At 34.6% G+C, this 21,292-nt stretch overlaps 2 protein-coding genes across 4 annotated transcripts in view; one reads left to right on the forward strand and one right to left on the reverse strand.

Annotated features, from left to right (window-relative positions):
- PIG-S (phosphatidylinositol glycan anchor biosynthesis class S) overlaps positions 1 to 21,292 on the reverse strand; it is a 166,700-nt gene that overhangs the window by 95,991 nt on the left and 49,417 nt on the right. Inside the window, exon 1 of one of the 2 annotated variants that reach the window (XM_089645211.1) lies at positions 17,118 to 17,221. The exons of the other annotated variant lie outside the window; for it this stretch is intronic. The gene's annotated coding sequence lies outside the window, so the exon portion shown is untranslated. Of the gene's footprint in view, positions 1 to 17,117; positions 17,222 to 21,292 lie in introns of those variants that run through there. 2 annotated transcript variants of the gene reach the window in all.
- The window catches only part of Indy (tricarboxylate transporter protein I'm not dead yet), a 128,927-nt gene that overhangs the window by 29,114 nt on the left and 78,521 nt on the right, over positions 1 to 21,292 (forward strand). The window lies entirely within an intron of this gene.

Consider the following 21,292-nt stretch of genomic DNA (forward strand, 5'->3'; position numbering starts at 1 on the left):
AGGCGAGGACAACTCTGATGATATCCAACCTCCGATAGGAGAAGACACCAGATGCAAAAGAATAGATCGAGACCCACCGCGTACAGTGAATAATGAAGATGAAAGACACAAAATCGCTGATAGAAGTTGACTTCATTGTACTCGTATAATCGTCCATTCCAATAAAGTGTTTCCACTAGCGGTATAACTTTAGAGAAATCTGCCGAGCAACTAAATCGGGTGTATCGGCACGTTCCCGACAAACTTTAACTAGCTATTCCTTAACACATTTGGAGTAAAAAATGTTATGGCCACTTTGCTGTCCGGTAACATTATTTTTTGATAAAAAATTTACTGTTCATATTTTCACCACATGTCACCAATGTTTTATTTAACCTTTGTCAAAGTTTGAAAACCCACCTGGCAATATTTTATTCGAGTTTCGTTAAATAATGTACGTACGTACCTACATCCTGACCAGAAGTTGCATAAAAATATTCACTGCTACATTTTACATGTTTTTCAATCTCTGCTAGATACTGATTCCGTTTTAAATCTTATGCTGCGTATGTATTTGCAAATCAAAGCACAAGCTGAGACACGTATTATGGGAAAGGAACAACTTTCCCATAATTCGTGAATCGGCTCGCGCTTCGGTTCGCAAATGTATATGCAGCATTACGTAACACAAAAATCCTAGAATCATAGAGCTATACGATTAAAGGCGCTATTGCATACTATTAATATCTCGTCGAAACGTGTTCCACTAGCTGTAATCCAAAGATATTAGAAGAACGAGATGTGCTATGAGCAGTTCATACTGTGTGGAATTGTTTTGCCCAGTGTCGCCGGTTTTGTTCACCAATACTACTGCACACCTTCGCTTACGCTAAGGTATCCGCACTAATACATAGAACAGATTTCTGTGCGTACACGTCCCGATAGTATTCAAAGTACCCTAATTAGGTAGTACTCCGCCTACGGTCCGGCGACCAACATAGCATATCTCGTTCTTATAATATCTTTGCTGTAATCGGTGCGCGTAGACCGGATTTTGTAGTTTCCGGTCGTTCGGCCTTAGAGCTTTTGAAGCCAAATCAGACAAGTGTTTATCTAAATTTTATACAAATGTCTACAATGGTCCAAAGATACAAAATAAACTTGACGAGGAGCTGCAGAAACACTACTCACAGGATGCTACTGGAACCTAAATTCCGCAAATGAGCATGTTTTTCAAGTAAAACCGCTGCAAAATGATGTTGACTTCCTATTAATCGTACAACACTGGTCCAAGAGAGAATAATCCATGTTTGGTCTAAGTTTGAAAAATCTGCCGGCCATGGAGAATCTGGCGAGAAGTTTCAGGAAAAAACCCCGCGCAGGTTCGTTCTGGTAGGTTCTATAAGATACGAGTGCACGGGCACGTAGGCTGCACTGAGTATGTACCGACTTATTAGCGAAACTGGTTGGGAGTACCTTCCTAGTAGTTCGAGGACCTTTTGCCCATGTCTTTGTGACAGTCTCAAACAAAACTATTGTTCCCTATATATACATATACTTCATTCATTATAACATACATTCCACCAACCTACAATTAAAACTACTTTTGTACAAAGAAACATGTAATATTTATCTATAAAATTATTTAATAAAAACTATCAAAAATAACCGACTTCATTAAGCCCCAGCATACTCAATTTCAATACCCAAGTTTTTAAGTTCCAAAAAAAAGTTATTTTTGAAGATAATATCTGTGCATTTGTTGTGCTGAAACATTAATAATATGAAATTCCCTCAATAGAAAAAAATCGCAAAGTAAGCTCCGAAAATTTTTATAAACACGTTTTGTTCTGTTATTCAATATGTTATAGGCATGAAAAACTTCACAGTGTATCTTTAAATGCAACTAAAGCATTTTTCGATAGATTTTTGCTCTATTTCAAACGAATCGGGTTTTATTAAATATTTTCACTATTTCGCTTAAGGCGATGCCATACGTTGTAATTCAAAATCATGTGTTTTGGTATGAAAATTTGGTCGCCTAGAAATGTTTCAGATGCTTTAAATACTGCGAGTAGAATACATCTTGGCCTTTGAAATAATCGAGTATTTTTTTAGATAAGTCTTTTTATAAGCCCAGAAAAAATAGTGTATAAGGCCTATGAAAACTGCTTTAAAGTTCAAAATCTCCTACTTACGAACCCATTTTCCGTTATGATTTTATTGTATAATGTGGCAAATTAAGTTATTTATAAAATGATCGAAAAAAAATATTTATGCCTGAACATCCACAAAATAAAACAAAAAGCAGTTTTTGGCCATGTTTTCTTCTTGCATAAATCAAAACAGGCGGATGGTGTTAAGCGGGAATTTAAACCTTATCGCCATCTACGTAAGGGTTGTTATTGATAGCGGCTCAATTTAAAAAATTACGCGACGTAGTGCATCGCCTTAATTGTTATCGTTTTTTTTAATATTAGCGTGCTCCCTCTTGCATTCGTATTTATATATCTCACTTTCAAATCTTTGAACGCTTACTACGGGGCCTTAAGATATGGATTATGGACACGGGAAGGAAGAATATAAATACAAGGTTTCAACCTTACAAAGATTAACACTGTGTGGTGTTTATTTTCTAGATACTACTTTGTAATTTCCTCTTATAATATTTTTAACATATTTACAAAAACTTACTTTTAAAATGAACATGCTTACAAAAAAAAATTTGACCTGATTTATAATTCATGCACAAAACCATGTACCATAAACCATGACCTCAGAACGGGGTACCCCAGGAAGGTCACATTATTTTAGACATTTAAAAAAAGAAATTAAAAAAATACAAAATTTGGTATTATCTGATAAATGACACTGGCTGTGGAGGTTAACCACAATCAGCAAATTATTATTATCTAATTTATTGACATTCGATATTGAATTCTTAACAAACGTTTGACTATTCATTTTTTACACGTTTAACATTGACAGACATGCCTACGTCTAATCACCACGTGTTGAAAATTAAACATCCAAGGCCAATGTTTATAAGAAAGTTTGCACAATATTTACATAATCTCAGCATTAAATTACACACAAGTGTATAATAATGTATAACACTAAATACTCACTATTTTTCGATAAGCAATAAAACCGCAAACGTTTCTTAACAAAGAAATTATTCCGAACATACTTTAGTGGCCATGAGAAAACAGTTGTACAAATAAAAATACACACAGAAACGTATTACATCTCTAAATAGTATAAAATAAATAGTCTGTTTGTACGCTTAGTTCTTCAGAACTACGGAACGGATTTTGATAGGTATTCACTATCATTTAGAGAATTTCTTCCGGAAGGTTTACATATATAATACATGATTATTATATTTATGGAAAGTATTATTTATTTTAAAAGAATAATAGTGAAAATACTTTTTCAAAATTACTATATTTTTTTTGTTATTTAATTATAATTTTTTGGTTTGACTGAGAATTAAACCTTTCTATCCAGGAACTGGATTTGATAACTACCAACCTCGCCAAATGCCGATCGGATAGGACCGACATTTATTTCGTATATTGTTGTAATATCATACGACTTCAGTGAAAAGTGTGTAAGTGATCGCACCAAAAGTTGACAGAATGCATTGTCATCGACAACGAGTCTATCTGTCGAGTTTCAGTTCGATTGATTATCAGGAAATGGGTTAATTTGCGCTCCCAAGGTTTGCATTCATTCATTACCGAAAATAAATGAAATTCAGACAGATTTATTTAAATTTAAAAACATTACTACAACACTACGCTAGGTTTACCGTTCACAAAACTATTCGTAGGCAGGAATATAATACAATATCTAAGTACATTTTATTGCCTGTCTGGATTTGAAAAGATTCTATTTACAATAAAATTAGAATAATATTTCTTAGCACAAGCAACTTAAATAATTTAATAATCCACTTTTTAAATAACTGCACATCATTCAAAATAACAAGTTCATTTCTATATTACAAACAAACAGTCCCCCAAAATAATATGTTTGTCGCAGATTGAACTCGCGACTTTAGTTGAACTGCAACCAAATTGATAATAATATTATGTTTGGCTAATTAATAGATAAATAATAACGAATCCGGCTTCGAAATCTGCTCTTTAGACCGAAGCCGACCAATATTTGCGGAGATTGCAAGCTGTTGACACATTTATCACAGACGAGTAGTGACACTGACTAGTAAGCTTACTGGCACGTTTTATCTCTGTTCGGCAAATTGATTAACGGAAAATGAATTCATTTCACGAAAGCTTATATACTCTGACAAAATAATCTGAATAATAATTGATATTTATTGGGATATGAAATATTTCTGATTAATAAAATTAAGTTTATGAAAATCATATTCATATTTAACTACATCAAGTCCCGGGTGTTGCCCGGGATTTGCACCGAGTTTTTCTAAATCAGAAGTAGACAGTAACCTTCCTCTTGTTTTGAAGTGTGCATTTCATCAACCTCAGAACAAAACTTACTATAACTTGTGCAAAAATCTAATAGATTTCTGCATTTTAGTCTTCCAGAGTGAAAGATACTCTCAGTATCACCCTGGTTAAAGAACACCACTCAGAATCGAAACTTTACTTGAAATAGCTTTAGCCAGATATTTCCTCACCTCCTTCCCTTCATCACTTCCTGCAGCCTCACAACATATTCCAATTGGGGGTGCAATAGTCTCACTGGCTCGACTCGGTTGGGACTAGTGTACGGTATTCAAATAAAATAAAAATATTGTTGTGGAGGCAAGAAAAATGCATCTATGCATTTAAAATGACTTCGTTTGTTAGTTCCTCTCTTGGCTGCCTTTAAAGATAATGATGTAGTAATAATGATCAGCAACATCATCAGCTATTGGCAGACTGATGGAACCTAAGCGCAAGCCAAATACTAAGTTTGGTGATCGCGCTTTCGGAGTATCTGGGCCGAAGGAATAAATTCCCTCCGGAACTAAGATCCATAACAAGTCCAACAGAATTCAGTCCTAAACTAAAAACTTAACTTTTTCAGCTTTCATATCCTTAAATTAAATATACCATTCCTGAAAAAAAGTCCCATTATATCCAATTTTCCAATTATGTCCTAAATCCTGTATATCCATTTAGCTAATAAACAATTAGTTAATCTTAAGTGACCTACCAGGTAAATATGGTATTGTATATTATCTCCATATGTAGTTAGTAATAACATAGATCATGGTAAAAATGTATTATATATTTGTACAGCGCCCTTAGGGTGATTTTGCACAAAAACGGCGCTATAGAAATCATCCAAATATTATTATTATTAGACCTGCAAGTTGTTTAGTACGAGTCCTTAGCTCGCGCCCTTTCCACATATTTTCCCGCCTTAGTAATCTACGAAAGGTTACCATAGACCAGTGGTTCTTAACCTGGGTTCGACCGAACCCCAGGGGTTCGGTAAGTCAGTCGGTCAGGTTCGGTGGAGGTCAAGACCCCCGACTTATATGATTTGTGGTGACACGCCCCGCTTGTCCATCATTGGCTGCAGGTGATCAAGCAGCAGTAGAGCTTGCGATTACAGCAGAGCCAGGTTCAACAGCAACTCTTCAGAACAACATCGCTCTCAACGTTTTGGTGTCAACAAATGGAAACATACCGTGTTATTGCTAAGAAAGATTTTTATACCGTTTGTTACAACATATCTTTACGAGCAATCCTTTTCGAAGATGCTGGATATAAAAACAAAGAAGAGGAATAGACTTTGTTGTGAAAATGACATGAGAGTGGCACTTGCCAAGGTAAAGCCGCGAATTTCTGAATTGGTTTCTGAAAGGCAACAGCTGAAGTCACACTGATAATAATTAATATGTTTCATGTTTTAATTTGACCATTAACATTTAATGTTTTGATCTTTGTTTTTTTTTTTTCATTTTGTACACCTATATATAAATATATACCATGTTTTGAATTTGTAAAAAACTAGTTTTATTTTTCAAATTAGGAGGGGTTCGGTGAATGCGCATATGTAACTCGTGGGGTTCGGTACCTCCAAAAAGGTCAAGAACCACTGCCATAGACATTACATATAATTTATTCAATACCCGGTAGCAACAAATGTTTGACACGCAGAAATAGTTTTAAAAACCACCTTTGTAATATATAACAACAGCGCAAAGTTTAGTAACTACGACTGAAAAATACTGCGAGTATCACGATATTTTCCTCAGGTATACTTAATATTATATAAATTATCATAGTATGATACATTATTACTATGCAAGTTCGATTTCTGTTTAGTACAAAAACACACATAAACGTATTTTTCATTTCAGCAAAAAGTTAAAAATTCTGATAATAATTGATTAAAAAAAATTATGAATACCAATCGACTGTCTTTCTATTGTCTTTTCTCGATAACCTTTCGCCAAAAGGCCAATCGTTACTTAAACCTAATTTGGATCAATGAACAATATGCGATAAAAAAAATTCAAATATAAAGTTGTCAAAGCAAAAGAGGTTAACACTTAGCAGTCCCACATCAGTTCTAATCAACCTTGGTATATGGCAAGATATGGATTAGGCTGACTGAATTAATATTGTGAAATGTGTGGGATTGCACTAACCTTCGTACATTCTAGAATAAACAATGAATTATTATTAATTGAATGTTATAGAAATTAGATGAAACGAAGAAGTGCATTATCTTCAAGTGAAGTGTATTATCTGCATGGAGAAATAAGGCGTGCAAGTGAATAGGAGAAGTCAGGGCGTTTCAGAAATACTCGATACTTACTCCAATCATTTCAATTGAATCTTTAATGGGGAGGGTGCTTCTATCAAATTTCACCCAGACACGTTTGGGTTTTTGGAATATTGAAACATCTGACCAGGTAGGCCTTACCCCTCGAACGTGATAACGTGATAGCGTGAAGGTTCCTGTCGTCAACGTAGCAATGTATCGGTGCACGTTCAACGAGATCGTTTATGTGCAACAAAAACAGCGTCGGTGACAGCACGGATCCTTGTGGTACCCCCGCATTGATTTGTTGCAGAGAGTTGGAAGAGCGGTCAACTACGATCTGTCAAATACATGATAATGAAGCACCACTGAATCAAGACGTTTAGAGGTTAGTTTCCGGGCCCTAAAATATGAATGAAATCTCAAAATACCATCAGACAGGCAACATTCATGAAACAAAAAGTGTCATTAATGGAAGCGATTCTGACTATACAGTTTTCAAAAGCATATGGGTTAAAATCCGATCGCAAAAAAACAAGCCAATTTTGGTCGTAATAATAAATGTTCACAAGTCCATGACAGGTTAAAAAATCATTATATGGTTCAGGATAAATCTGGCAAAGAAAAATTTCTGTGATACCCCGCCTCTTTTGATAGTGATGATAATATTTTTAATTTTAAATACTACGGAAGGAACAATACAATATAACAATGATTTACCAAATATAAGGAGAAAAAATTGCAGACATATATGGAAATCGGGTCAGTGGGGTGAGAACCTTTTAAGAATCAATAGAATTCCCTTTTAAATCTTTCCTCACTGACGCAAATTATATCAATATCGGAAAATTTTTTGTTCAGTAGCAATATGGGTACTCTTCCCCACCGGGAGATGCCTTAAGTATGTACTTATATTTCCTAATGGTGAATTCAGTCCCGCTATGAATTGATTAACAAAATTTATGTACAATATTTATTTATTATTATTAGGTAAGTCGCTACTAGAGTAAAAAGCACTCGTAGCGAACTATCACATAATTGCGCTATATAAATGTGTTATGGCGATTATTATTATTGTCTACAATGAAACGCGAAAGAAAGAAATAATATGCAAGCTTAACTCGGCAGTAAAGAATAATCGGTTTATCACGACAATAGTAAATAATGCATCGATAATAGTATTATTGTGTCCTACATTCAGATCGATAACCCAACTCAAGTCATTTTCCAAGAACTTCAGCGGTCTAAGAAATGAAATGAAAACAACTTAAATATTATACAAGGTAAGCGTGGTTAAAGCGCTGTCACTTGGGGGAGGGTAATAATAATTTAATATCAATGTTTATGTATTCTAGGTGAATTAAGTTATTTCATAATATTAAACATTTATGTGATCTTGAAACATGCGCTAAAGTTAGACCATTCGTACACATAGATACTATAAGCGACTCGAGTTTTTTGCGGGTACCATACACGCCGCTCGTGAGTATCCGTCATACTATTTTGCTAGTGTTCGTACACGACGCTACGCGTCGACTACTGGTTTAACATCAGTTGCACGCTGCTGACAGTGTGTTAGCACGATACGCGAGTTGCATTCGCATCTGCTACTCGTTTAACATCCTAACATTATTTGAATCTTAAATTCGTCAGAAAGAATTTAACGAGGTGGGAAAATATTCATGTTTAAATAATTATAATTTACCGGTTATATTTTTAAATTTATTTTAATACGTAAGAAAGGATTTAGCGGAAAAGGCGTGGATTGAGGTTGGAAAAATCAATTTGAGTGATTTAGTGTCTTGACGGCTATGAATACCAACAATAAATATTTATTTCATTGGATGGGTGAAAAAACCAAAATCTTCTTTTATGTCGTTTTTTATGCTTATAATAAAATAGAGAAGAAAATATGGTCTTCGTCGCTAGAATCACTCGATATCGTATAACTCCATAGCTGCACATGAAAAAATGATGAAGTTCCAGAAATAATACTGAAATCAGCTATGAATTGTAGCATACCAGTAGTCGACTTGTGGTTGCATCACAGTCCCGTAGCTCGTAAGTATATCTGTGTACGAGAGGCCTTACAAATCTCAACACATCTGTGCACTGTCCTACCAATATTACGATTTAAAAGAATAAATAATAAATACCTCAACAATATATTTTCTGTTTTTTTTAGCAATGCTTATCGTACATCTGATACGAAATTGCCGATGGACGATTGCGTTATTGCAATCTAGGTTCAATTCCGATTAGCGAATAATTTACACAGTCCACGCATATCAATTCATTTGCGATCGATATTGACATTTATCAATAAATAATAAATGTATATATATAATCGAAGAAATCTTTTGGCTGTCAATAAAACATGATAACAGGTCAGATAATATAAGGAAAAAATTTGTACCAAGAAGTACGTAAATACGAAAATATTTTTAGATAATAATATTATATCTAAAATATATCATAGGTAAGTGCGTAAGACGTGTGGCAAAAATAGATTTCAATTAGCGATTTTTAAAGTATTTACTGATCCAGTCGCTTTGTCTTTATCCAGATATCAAATTTAAAATGTGATATTCATTTTTAATCAAAACTTATCGTAATGTTTACACTCATCGCGCCGCGCCAGAGGGAGTTGTTGTTTTCTCCATCACTCCCCAGGAGACGATAAAAATGGTAGACTAATAATTAGGATATCCAGGAAAAAAAATAGTAGAAATAGAAACGTGGTGTCTATCATAGACCTCCTTAGGTTTACCTTATGAAAACACAAACAACCAGTGCCTGTAGATAGTAAAATATTTTTTATGTTAAACATCTTTTGGCGCGCCTAGGGGGGTAAAACTGACTATTTTATTGCAAGAGTGGCAAGACGGGACGACGCTCTTGCAGGGAACAACGCATCGTCGGCTCTTTCCGCCCAGTCGCCAAAACTCTGTGCGGTGTAGTTGCTTCTATTCTCAATAAAATTGGCAATGGATCCATTCTACATGATAATGAATTTTAAATTTTTAACATATTTATTTGTGTTAATTTAAAAAATAATAAAAAGATTGTTTTATTATCAATAACATAAATCCTTGTTTACTTTTATTTTCATGTCCTTCAATAAAAATCAATTACGATGTTTTACATATGCCAGGCGTTCCGTGACGGCTTTATATATTTATTTTTTCAGGATGCCATAGTTCGGCAACATATCTTATCACTAAAAATAGCTAAAGCTATTTCAATCAATATGTTTGTGGAATCTCACAAAGGCGATATAGAGAGTATCCTCAACTCTGGTTTGTGATGCAAAACGACCAAAATTCAAAAGTATGAAAATCTTCACATGGCCAAGGTTGTAAACAAATAGCAAATTGTTCCAAAGTGGTATCATACACATTTAACGCATAGATAAAATTTTATTACACCATAAATCAATTAATTAATTCATTTTATTAATCGTAAAATAAACAGTTAGTATATTTCTTGGCAGCATAAATGGAACCTTTACCAAGAACATGTTTGAAGGTAGAATTAGACTACGGGGCTGACAATTTATGTGATTATTATTGGGCTAAAAATAAATGTTTAAAACACAATTAATTATTAATATATCAAGCGTAATGTATACTGTTAATTGTTAAACAAATGTGATAATAATAATATATTTATATGATTCAACATTACCAGTAATCAAATATTGTAATAACTTCAGTTATCGCATGATATCTGACGCAAAAACATATATTATTTACAAGGAATGCGGTAACATTAGACCATGCTATTTTTACCGATTCAATAACAATGATATTTTTTAGACTTCAACAACTGGACACGACTGTTGACTGGTCAGTCAATAAATATGATTGTTTATTGTAACACCACACATAAGATCTATAGGTCAGAGACAATCTTTAATTCATTGTGTTATTTACCGATTTTTGGAGGACTATGATATTTACTGATATTTTGCATATTATTTATGCTTTCTGGAGTTCCACAGGGCTCTAATTAACGTCCACTACTCTTTTTTATACCAACTATTTATTATATTAATCATGTCTCTGAGATTATTCTGCACTCCAGGGAAATGTTTTTACGGTTAAAACCTAACGTATACGGTTAGTTATTTAAAATGGTGACATTAAGTGATTTTGCAATTATCGAAGAAACTTAAATAAATCATTGTGTTCAAACTATTAATTGTGTGTTATATTAGAATTTCCTTTTAAAAGGCGTCGAAAGAACTGCGATAATCATGATATCACTCACTGTTTATAAAAATTTCAAAGTGTCATTTGATTTCAAGAGGATGGGGCTAATAGCCTATATCATTGAAGAAGAAAATAATACTGATAAATCTAAATAAAACATAAAACAGAACAAGACACAGAAAAATAAAAAGATAACGGGCACAACTAGGAATTGAACCCACGATTCGGTAAGGCAAGAGATCCTGGGTATCTTTAAAATTTTTCTGTATCTTGTTCTGTTTCGCATTACGTTTAGTATTATTAGTATTCTTCTCCGATGATATATTACATGTGTGGGTATAACCTTCAAAATAAGTGGAAAGGAAAAGTTGTTCCTTATAGCATATATCTACGAATGTTATGCTACGTATACATACGCGAGCCGAACTGTCGAACTGAACCTCAACTTATGGGAAAGAAACGAAGCAACCGCAAATGGAGCGAAACGCCGCTTGCAGTTGATTCGTTCCTTTCCCATGAGTTGAGGTTCCGCTCGGAAGTTCGGTTCGCATATGTATGCGTAGCATAAGATCACCTGATCTATCGGAAGGCGATTTCTTCTTGTGGGGATTTCTGAAGAGTGAATTCCAATAACATAAAGAGGATATTTATTAACACACTTAAGGAAAATGTCATGCCATGAACAACGTGCCCGGGTGTCAACATGTCTCTACGAGTGGAGGTCACGTGCGTGATTGCGATAATGTTGTGAAATGTTACCGTAAAAACGCTTTACGAAGGCATAAAATAACTTAACACCATAATTTAAATAATGCTCAACCCTTTAGGATACACCATTATATTTTAAAAAAAGAGACTTTATAAAATTTACGAAAAATTGGTATTTGTGTTTCGAAGACATTAATTAAAACATTAATTTTTTTTAAAAAAGACATGAGACCTTGGAGACGATTTCGCATAATGGCATAAACAGATACAATTATCTATATACATAAAAATATAAATGTTCGTTTGTTCAAAATCTATTCCTAAAGTTCTTCATCGATTGCTTTGAAATGTTGATACAACGTTGCATTTGAATACGCGTGTGTTTTTATATATTATATACAGGTAAAAACATGTTTAAAAAAAAACAGCGCTATCTGTTGGACATAAAAGCAAAACGCGCTATTATTTCACAGGCAGACTGAATCACAGCAATACGTGGCGGGGTACAGCTAGTATTATTATGAAAAGGTAGGTACTACAGGAATAAATATATAATAATCGGGCTTTCACCTTTATTATTTAATAAATAGCTGAAGAAACGAGACGTCAAGAGTTCTACAAACTGTATTTTAGCAGCATTAGTTTAGACTATTCAAACATTAAGTCCTGATGATCCGAAAGCTTGATCTTAGTATTTGGGTGTAGAGCATAGACATATGAATATTAGTAGACCTGCCCTAGAAATGTCTGCCCTATTCATTCAAAAGCAGATTTTACTTTTAAGAACTAAATGGTGATATTATAATGCGAGATGCCTATTTACTGTCAGATTGATTTATTGACGAATCACAGTCAGCCTTACTCCCTTCGTTCTTCAACAGTTGATTTTACCCCTCGCCATTATCTTCTCGTCTATTAATTCCTATGTCTGTGGTGTAGAGTTAATAAATCAATGTATCTGGGCTGCGCTTTGGTTCATTCAACCTTCCGATAGCTGATCTAAGAGTTGGCTTTTGTTGGTATTTTTATGAACCTACGCTTGAGATAAGTCATAATTTAATAACATAGTCACTTTAAATAGCATCCTCAAGGCTTGAAGGGAATATTTCAATAGATAATCGGAGGTTACTTTAAGCTTTAGGACCTGACACTCTGAAAGGTTTATCTTCTGGGCTGCGCTTTTGTTCATTCAACCTTCCGATAGCTGATCTAAGAGTTGGCTTTTGTTGGTATTTTCATGAACATACGCTTGAGATAAGTAATAATTTAATAACATAGTCACTTTAAATAGCATCCTCAAGGCTTGAAGGAATATTTCAATAAATAATCGGAGGTTACTTCATGCTTTAGGACCTGACGCTCTGAAAGCTTGATCTCCGAAGTTAGTGTATGCAGTGTGCTTTGGTTTCTTGTACCTTCTGGAATACAACGATGTTTGCGAAAATATTAGTTTGTTGTGGGGCTAAGTTGAGGATTACAAATTACAAAGTGTGTAAAGTAGTAAAATGAATCAAGAAGAATTCGTAGACGCAGTAATCTAGTTGTGGATGTTACCTGTGCTTCTGTTAAACTGATATGTGTATAATTTAAAGGCCATGTATCTACTGCTTTATTATAAAAATTAAAAGCTTATTATTTTACAATCACCCGTTAGCCTGTTTGTCCTGTTTTATCAGCGTCATTATGTTTATTTGTAGGAGATAGTGCCATTGATAAAGTATACGAGAAGGTGACGACATTATCATGCGTAAAACGGACAGGTAGCCAGTCACGTCACGTTAATGGATTTATGGTAGTCTTTCAAGGTAGCTTCTGAAAAGTTGATGGTACAGAGTAAGCAGAAATTCATTGATAATAAAGACAAGATCGAAACACGTATGTTAGGGTAGCAAAGAGATGGCAGAACTGAATTTTCGATTTTCTAATTAAATCATTGAATGAATCTTAGATTTCGTAATAATTAACAATAAAAACTTGGATGCTAGTTTGGATGGTTGTTAAAGAGGCACGGATTAAATGAGGAAGAGAAGATTAAAGAAATGTAACTTGTTTCATCCGTTTTACATGAGAATGAATCGGAGAAACGACCTGTTTCCATGCTACCGACATCATCAGTGTTTTACTGAGATGCCACATGTTGTTGTCTTCTTGGTAGGTTTGATTAATGTTTTTATCAAAATATATACAGATATTCTGCGTTATAACTAAGATCGTCTGGTATGATAAATGACTCTCACTATAATACGTATAAGTTAAGCTTTATGATTATTGATTTTTGTGGTAATAAGTAACTAGTAGTTATGTGAACAGTAGACCTCGCATCCAAAAAGTATCTTTCTAATCTTCTCTTATCAAAACAAAAATTTCCTCATAAATCATCGAGATTTGTAAGTAGGTACTTAAATACATGTCTACTTAATTATAAACCTTTTAATATTTCATGCATTTTTTTTTTAAATTTCAAATAAGGAATTATACAATTTATCCAAAGAAACGTCTGAATCTCAATGAAAATTCTTTTTTCAAATTTTCTTCAGGCAGGTACCATAATATTTAAAAGCTCAGTCAAAGTTAGCCAACAAGGTAAGGCTTGCTTAGATAATGGGGTGGATGCAGCAGATTTTAGAAACCGGAAACGGAACGTACAAACAAATTTACAGACAGTTGAAATGCCAAACAGTCGAGTTAAGACAGGACTTCACCACGCTCAGTCAATAAGCCATGTTGCGGATTCTCCTTCTCGCGACTTCGTTTCGAACAACCGTGCAATGTCCACCATCGGTTAAACGTGGGCTCAAGAAAGATTGTCTGATTTATCCATACAAAAATGTATATAGACATCACGGGACCCCCAACAGATGTGAAACATCGAAATTAATTTTTATTGGAGGAAGTGAAAATGAAAGTAAACAAGTCTTTATATTTTTGATAGCAAATAATGATTTTATTATTGTTATAATATATTAAAAAATATATCATTATTCTTTATTAAAGACCTTTGACCCAATGCCAATTTTAGTGAGAATAAAGGAAAATATACCGCACAGAGTGCCGACGAGTCACGAAGCTAGCCGAATGAAAAGTCGTTCCGTGCCAGAGCGTCGTCCCGTCTTGCCACGCCTGCTACAAAAGAGTCAGTTTAACCCCATAAGCGCGCCACAATAAGTTTCACATAAAAAACGGACAAATATTTGGTGCTTTTTGGGTCCCCTGCCTGCCGCAGTGCGTACAAAACACACTGTCCCATATCAGCAGAACTTGTTGGGCTACACCACGCGCACGACTTTGTGCCTAATTTACAACCAATCTAGATATCCTTCATAAATATGTTCAAACAAAGTAATTTCTATTTTTAAAACCAGCGCATTTTAATCTCAGCATTGCAATTATTTGATCTATTACATTTTGATTGATGTGAAAACAAATCACATGCATTCTTTCTTATCTATTACATAACACAATGCGGAATAAAGAAATTATGATTATTATTATTATTAAAATTAAGAGTGTCTTTTTTCTACACAATAATGGGGTATTTTTACAAACTATGAATACCGTTAAAATATGTGAAAGATTAACCGTTTTACTCATAATCGCAGGATAAATATTATACGGGCGTATAAGATCAGAACAGTGTAAAACGTTACTCATTAGTGGCTGTCAGATATATATCGGCTGGCCTTTTAGTATATCGTCAGGATAGCGTCGGCAATGCGTACACGAGATTCATTACAGTCATACATTGTAAGAGCCATATTAAATGTATGCTTCATGTGTCGCATAGCTATAATCAACAATTTTTCAGTTGTGTTTTAATGCACTTTCACAAACAGAAACACGATTACGGGTACTATCGTTAAAGTCACGTAAATATCCCAAGTATATTTTTGGTAAAATGATATTAAGTTTCTTCTCCAGTATGTTCCTAAGGTGACAGCGAAGACGTTGATTGCAATATACAATAGTATAATACAAAGGGTTTACTGTGAATATTGGAACTGTAACATAACTGTTCACTTCATGACAAATGTTGAACATCCATTCAATGTACCTGCGCGTTCAACACGCTCATGTGCCCTGTTCAGGGTTGATCAAAGCAAAACGAACTCTAAGCAAAATTCTTGCCTGAACAGACTATGCAATAATTACAACAGCGTATTATCCAATGTTGATATTTTCAGTTGCGAACTTACCAAATACAAGAGATCCATAAAAGAATATTTCTCTGATAGTTTGTGAATAATGTTTATGTCTCTTTTGTTTATATCTCTATTATGATTTGATGTATACCTACAACCTCTCTCCGTGGCTATAAATGTATTGTTTTGTAAATTTTTCGTTTTATATAATCTTTTGTTTTGTATAAATTTTTATTCATATTCCTTTCTCACAAATTTAAATAACTTATTGCATATTATACTGTCTCAGTTAAAGTCACAAGGAGGAAATCCATAAATGGTTTTATTTTACTACATAATACTTATGTACAAACTGATTAAATGTAAACTGTCGATTTCTCGAAAATGAATAAATAAATCTTCAAGACGAGTGCGAAGGTGATCAGATGAATGAAACATAGTTTCGCGTTTCGCTATTTGTTTTTTAGCCAAGTATATGATTTTTAAGAAATATATGTAACTCGAAGAAGTAACACTATACTTTCGCTTTATCATTCTCGTTGTGATATCAAATTAACGAATAAAAAGCAAACAGAATTGTCATACTATTTAAAAATCTATGCTAACCTTGAATATGTTATTATTTGTAGAAAGTTCTAGAAAAATAAAACAATTAAAAAAAATGCAAGTTAACAAAAAAATTGCATAACCTACAAAATGTGTTTTTTCTTCAAATAATTGAATTAGAACCATCTATGAAAGAGTAGATTATAAATTCTTTTAAGCACATCCTTAATGTATCTTTCATTTAACATTATTTGAGATCTGACATCACATTTTACCTTTAATCGGATATCTCTAAGCTATGTAGCTCATGATGGAAATAGCTATACAAGATTTGAATTACTTGCTTTCACCTAGAAAACTAGACATAAAACACTTTAAAGTTTCATGATGTCTGAGCTCAGTTCGAGGAATTAGACTGTTTCATGCAACAGTTTTTCGACAGTCGAGGGTGAATTACTTACTGATACGCCGATGACAATGCATTCCATCATTTTTTGGTGGCAATTACGTACATACGCAGATATAAGCATTTCTATGAAATCAGCACAGTTGCAATTACAGCAATTAATATACGAAATAAATGTCGGCCTAGCAGCTAGTCAGTCAAGCCAATTTATTTTTAAAGTAAATTTAAAAAACTTTGTTTTTACGGGTCGATTTTTTACACACATTTTCTAAAATCGCATTACACAGCATACAAATTTGTTATTTGATTAACTTGGTTTGCAAATTTATTGAAAGCAAAACTTCCATGTTCCTTCGAAAATGCCAATTAATTTACCTTGATAATTGCGCACGTGTTACAAAGGTTAACGTACAATAAGGCAGGCGATTCCTGGGAAAATGTTCGACGAAGTGAACAATCTCGGAACGTCGAGTTATCAAAATTGCTGTCTTCTTCGATCAACCTGAAATGTGAAACCAATCGGGTGATTTTTATTTATGATTTGCTTGATTTTTCCATCGTTTTCTCTTACGATTTTCTTCATATCTCCTTTCAACACTCAACCGTATATTCTGAATCAGTTTGGTACATTGCTTTTTGATCAAGGGAAAGCTGCGATTTTTCAGCGATTCATTAAAAATAAGGAGGCATTTTCAAATTCATTAGTTATGTACTTAATTCATAATTTAAGGTTATCGCACACATATTAGCACGGCATCGGATCGGCACCGCCTCGCCTCTATTGAATTTAAAGGTAAATTAATTTGGGTACAGCTTGGGTACATAAACCGCGTTTCACTGCACGCCACTGTTCTTTCAAATTCTAAATTGAATCACATAATATCAATGGCTACAGGATACAAATTACAATACACAATTCCGTAGAAGGTAACTTTCGAATTCCGCATTTAATTATTAACTTAATGACTGTACGGTTTAGGATTGTTGTAAACGGAAGAGGCGCCCTCTGTTATTTACAAAAAGAACCGTTAAAGTTTTCAGCTTTCATCTCCTAGTTCCGCTGTTGTAAAAACCTAAAACTAATTATTATTATTATTATTAAAGCGCATAGACAAAATGATTCAAACTTATAATAATTGACGACGTCACGGTCTCAGTTTTTTTTCTATTTCAAACGATTAGGTACACAAAAATAAACACGTACTATTGTTTAAATAAGATAAATTCTAATCACCAGAGTCAATATTCAATAGCCTCGGTCAAATTTCAACTAAGAGATATATGTAGAAACCATTGAGAATTGTTGGAAAATTTCCAAAAAATGTTTACTTCAAGATTCGACGTCATCGGCTTCAATTCGGAATTCATTCACAAAAAAAGCTTTACGTAAGGTGCACCAAGAATAAGATTTTCAAACAGATAATGACGTGGTTATGCAAATATGTAGCGCGAATAAAGGGATATTAACATAAAACAGATTCAACTGAAGTAAGTGTATCATATAAACTGTAAAAAATATTGGTCTTGCGCAAGCCAGTCGAAAGTCGTAAAATATTTTAAGAGAGTACTCGTGTATTTCGGCGGTTTGCAAAATTGTAATCCACAAAACATGTGATCTTTATTGCGTCCGGTGGAACATACCGGCATAATCTTTTTAAATCTTTGGGAAATTTGATGATTTTTCGCAAGTTAGAAGTGTGTTTGTGACCAACATCTTACTACCATCTATTTTTCGCACCATCTCTAACTACGCCTAGAAAAGGCGGGATTCTATCTTGGTTTTCAGCTCCATTGCGAACTTGTTTTGCTGTGGATTGAAGCGATAACTCATTCAGCTTCTCTGCTCCATGAGATCAAATGGAGAAGACACCGAACAGCCGAAGCTGCCACTTTTTCAAATTTCTCCATAAATAAGTATGCTGGTATTGGCGATAACGGACTGCCTGTTGCAATTCCTTCCACTTACTCATAAATTTGAAGACTGTAAGAAAGAAAGGGATTTGATAAGGTGTATGCAGGCCAGACAGAACGGACCATCTCTAAAAGGATCTCAGGACATTTTCGAGTGCGTAAACTCGGCCATCCGGACAAATCAGCAATTGCCGAGCACTTAATTAAAATTGGACGTTACTTTGATTTTGTGTCTGAAGAGCTGTGAAGGTTCAAAACTATGAAAGCAATTAAAACTTAATGCAGCAATCTAATAAAAAGCCGTCAAAAGAGATAAGCTTAGCAGTCGATGGTGGTGATCCATATGAACTATACGGCAGAGATCTAGTAGATAGTATCTGGCAGGGTAAGGATAAATGTGAAAAATCTACTGATACTGAATGCAGTAGATAAATATCCCTTAGACCAAATAGGGATGATTCCATGGTTTGGGGATTGAGTGATGGACAGAGAAATGTTACGAGCAAGTGGTCTGAAAACGAAGTCAGGAACGCCCCAGGTGGACACGAAACGTTCAAAATAATGAAATCTCATCAAGAGTCGGAATAACAGAAGAGTAGACTGTTTTCAGTTCTGCCTACACCTGTAGCGAAATAGCGTGTCCGATAGTTATATTCGCTTCCCAAACCACCTTTGGTTCGATGAAAGCATTTGAAAGTTTTCCGATGCAAAATTAATCTATCAATATAAGTAAAGTGATATAAGTAAATATAAGTAAGAGCCCGAGAATGACTTAACTCATTATATAAAGTGAATGAAGCAAGGTGTATAAGTAGAATGTATGACGTGGAAGTGAATGGTAGAAGAAGTCGGGGACGCCCGAGAATGACTTAACTCATTATATAAAGTGAATGAAGAAAGGTGTATAAGTAGAATGTATGACGTGGAAGTGAATGGGAGAAGAAGTCGGGGACGCCCGAGAATGACTTAACTCATTATATAAAGTGAATGAAGAAAGGTGTATAAGTAGAATGTATGACGTGGAAGTGAATGGTAGAAGAAGTCGGGGACGCCCGAGAATGACTTAACTCATTATATAAAGTGAATGAAGAAAGGTGTATAAGTAGAATGTATGACGTGGAAGTGAATGGGAGAAGAAGTCGGGGACGCCCGAGAATGACTTAACTCATTATATAAAGTGAATGAAGAAAGGTGTATAAGTAGAATGTATGACGTGGAAGTGAATGGTAGAAGAAGTCGGGGACGCCCGAGAATGACTTAACTCATTATATAAAGTGAATGAAGAAAGGTGTATAAGTAGAATGTATGACGTGGAAGTGAATGGGAGAAGAAGTCGGGGACGCCCGAGAATGACTTAACTCATTATATAAAGTAAATGAAGAAAGGTGTATAAGTAGAATGTATGACGTGGAAGTGAATGGGAGAAGAAGTCGGGGACGCCCGAGAATGACTTAACTCATTATATAAAGTGAATGAAGAAAGGTGTATAAGTAGAATGTATGACGTGGAAGTGAATGGTAGAAGAAGTCGGGGACGCCCGAGAATGACTTAACTCATTATATAAAGTGAATGAATAAAGGTGTATAAGTAGAATGTATGACGTGGAAGTGAATGGTAGAAGAAGTCGGGGACGCCCGAGAATGACTTAACTCATTATATAAAGTGAATGAAGAAAGGTGTATAAGTAGAATGTATGACGTGGAAGTGAATGGGAGAAGAAGTCGGGGACGCCCGAGAATGACTTAACTCATTATATAAAGTAAATGAAGAAAGGTGTATAAGTAGAATGTATGACGTGGAAGTGAATGGGAGAAGAAGTCGGGGACGCCCGAGAATGACTTAACTCACTATATAAAGTGAATGAAGAAAGGTGTATAAGTAGAATGTATGACGTGGAAGTGAATGATAGAAGAAGTCGGGGACGCCCGAGAATGACTTAACTCATTATATAAAGTGAATGAAGAAAGGTGTATAAGTAGAATGTATGACGTGGAAGTGAATGGTAGAAGAAGTCGGGGACGCCCGAGAATGACTTAACTCATTATATAAAGTGAATGAAGAAAGGTGTATAAGTAGAATGTATGACGTGGAAGTGAATGGGAGAAGAAGTCGGGGACGCCCGAGAATGACTTAACTCACTATATAAAGTGAATGAAGAAAGGTGTATAAGTAGAATGTATGACGTGGAAGTGAATGATAGAAGAAGTCGGGGACGCCCGAGAATGACTTAACTCATTATATAAAGTGAATGAAGAAAGGTGTATAAGTAGAATGTATGACGTGGAAGTGAATGGGAGAAGAAGTCGGGGACGCCCGAGAATGACTTAACTCATTATATAAAGTGAATGAAGAAAGGTGTATAAGTAGAATGTATGACGTGGAAGTGAATGGGAGAAGAAGTCGGGGACGCCCGAGAATGACTTAACTCATTATATAAAGTGAATGAAGAAAGGTGTATAAGTAGAATGTATGACGTGGAAGTGAATGGGAGAAGAAGTCGGGGACGCCCGAGAATGACTTAACTCATTATATAAAGTGAATGAAGAAAGGTGTATAAGTAGAATGTATGACGTGGAAGTGAATGGTAGAAGAAGTCGGGGACGCCCGAGAATGACTTAACTCATTATATAAAGTGAATG

This window comes from Hesperophylax consimilis, chromosome 22 (genome assembly GCF_061612785.1).
Source record: "Hesperophylax consimilis isolate HC1 chromosome 22, BYU_Hcon_1.0, whole genome shotgun sequence".
Lineage (NCBI taxonomy): Eukaryota > Metazoa > Arthropoda > Insecta > Trichoptera > Limnephilidae > Hesperophylax > Hesperophylax consimilis.